We start from the raw sequence: 2769 nt of genomic DNA, 5'->3' as shown, positions 1-2769 counted from the left end.
GCAAGAAGGTCAAAGGAGGGGCTAGGCATCTGACTAGCTGAAGTTGGGCACCTTAGAGTACAGCCACCAGACCCCACAGAAACTAACAATAGTAACTATAAATGGAGGAACAAAAGTTTAAGAAGCAGATCAACCTTAGCAGAGTCAGAGTTGAGAATGGTTGATTTCTAAAGAGTGTACTTGCCATCATATCTCAGGGGTCCCAAAGCACACCAGAAACATAGCTGTCTTATATCTGCTTGGGTGGCCGTTCTGGTTTCTTTAGGGTATATTCCCAGTAGTGGAATTCCTGGGTCAAATGGTATTTCTATTTCCAACTTTTTGATTAAGTGCCATACTGCCTTCCATAGTAGTTGCACCATTTTACTCTCCCACCAACAGTGAATAAGAGTTCCAGTTTCTCCACAACCTCCCCAGCGTTTGTTTTTTTCTGCTCTTTGCTGTTAAATTTTGCTACTATTACTGTCGTGAGATGATATCACATTGTTATTTTGATTTGCAACTCTCTTAGAGCTAGGGATTTGGAAGACTTCTTCATGTGTTTGTTCACCATCCGAATGTCTTCTTTGGTGAAGTGTCCATCATATCCTGTGCCCATTTTGCAGTTGGTTTGTTTCCCTTTATCTTGTTGTGGTGCTGTTTACTGTCTATGGTTTTCAAAAAGACACTTACAATGGCTAACTAATTGATTGTACATAATTCATTTATTTGATCTCTGCCTTGTTTCTGTACCAAGACTTTATTTTCCAACTACAAGTCCAGTCCTTCCATTTTATTTTCAACTTTTGCTTTCCATTCACCAGTTATTATTAATGTATTGTGATTGGTTGTTAAATCTCCTTCAGACTACAAAAGCTGATCGGTGTCATTGTTGTTAGGTGCCATCAAGTTGAGCACAGCTCATAACCACCAACAGCTCTGAACCCTGTCCTGTCCTGTGCCATTCGCACAATCTCTGACACGTTTAAACCCATTGCTGCAGTCACTGTGTCAGTCCACCTGGTTGAGGACCTTCCTTTCCTTCACAATCATTCCTCCACCTTTCCCAGCATGATGTCCCTCTCCAAGCAATAGTATCTCCTTGCAACATGCCCAAAGTATGTGAGGAAAAGTTTCACCATCCTTGCCTCTTGACTGTGTCTTTTTTAACACATCTATTCTTTTGGTAAGTCCATGGATATTCAGTACTGCTTTCCAACACCACAGTTCACAGACATGAATTCTGTCATCCTTATTCATTGTCCAGCTCTGAGATACATAGCAAGTGATTGAAAATAATATGGTCTGAATCAGGTGTACCTTAGTCCTTAAACTCATGTCATTGCTCCTCAATAATTTGGAGAGTTCCCTTACTGTAGACTTTCCCAGCACAATATGTCTCTTAATCTCCTTACAGCTGGTGCCAATACAGATTGAAAAAGTTGATAGAAGTTCCCAATTTCTTCATCTTTGGTTTTAGTGGCTGGTGTGCACATATTAACAGATCTTTCTTATATGCATATGAGTAATACCCTATAACTCACAGAATCATACTTCAGGATATATCTTGAAACACTCTTTTCTCCTACGAATGCAATAATATTACTGTGTTTGAGGTAAATATTTCCTTTTAAAAGTTTGAATTCTACAATATTCTGTAAAATGCCAGGTAGTCTGTTTTGTTGCTATTGTTTTAGTTTTTTCTTATGTCTCTAGACCAGTAAGCTTATAACCTTCTCTTTATTATTTTGAATTTTGTTCCTAGTGACACACTACACACTAACCCTCTACGTCTGGTGGGCAGTGGATGTGAAGGGAAAGGGAGGAAATACGTGCATTAACTCCTAGTTACATTGTTGTTTTGTTGTTATGTGTCATCAAGTTGGAACTGACTCATAAATGACCCTAGAGGGCATTTTCATAAGTTATACATCACACAGAAAGTGATTGTCCAACTTTCTCCCACAAAGCATCTGGGGAATTCTAACTTCCTGCCTTTGGATTAGCAGCACAACTACTTACCCAACAGGCCACTGAAGCTCCCTTTTTGTTATTATGTACTGTAGAGTTGGGTCCATCTCATAACTGACCCTCCAGCTGGTTTTCAGAGTCAAGTAATCACACAGAAGGAGATTGCTCATCTTTCTCCTACAGAGAAGCTGGTAGATTCAAACCTTGTGCCTTTGGATTGACAGCACAAGTCCTTGCCACGAGGGCACCAGAGTTCCCTTAAGAGTTTTATATACACCCCAACAAGATAAAGGTAAATAATCCAATAGAAAAATGGACACAGGATATGAACAGACACTTCACCAAAGAAGACATTCAGATAGATAATAAGCACATGAAGAAATGTTCTAAATCCCTAGCTCTAAGAGAAATGCAGATTAAAACAACTATGAGATATCATCTCACCCCAGTCAGAATTGCAAACTTTAACAGAACAGCAAGCAACAAATGCTAGAGAGGTTGTGGAGAAATTGGAAACCGTATTCACTGTTGGTGGAAGTGTAAAATGGTGCAACCGCTGTGGAAGGTGGTATGGCACTTTCTCAAAAAGTTGCAAATAGACCCAGCAATTCCATTACTGGGAATATACCCCAAAGAGACCATAACTGACATCCAAGCAGATATATGCACACCCATGTTTATTGCAGCTTTTTTCACAATAGCAAGGAGTTAGAAACAACCTAAGTGCCCATCAACAAATGAATGGACAGAGAAGCTGTGATATATTCACACAATGGAATTCTATGCTGCATTGAAAAACAAGGAACTCATGCAATATTA

This window comes from Elephantulus edwardii, unplaced genomic scaffold (assembly GCF_000299155.1).
Source record: "Elephantulus edwardii isolate Elephantulus edwardi_28Jun2011 unplaced genomic scaffold, EleEdw1.0 scaffold00176, whole genome shotgun sequence".
Lineage (NCBI taxonomy): Eukaryota > Metazoa > Chordata > Mammalia > Macroscelidea > Macroscelididae > Elephantulus > Elephantulus edwardii.
Note: the sequence above shows the minus strand (reverse complement) of the source record.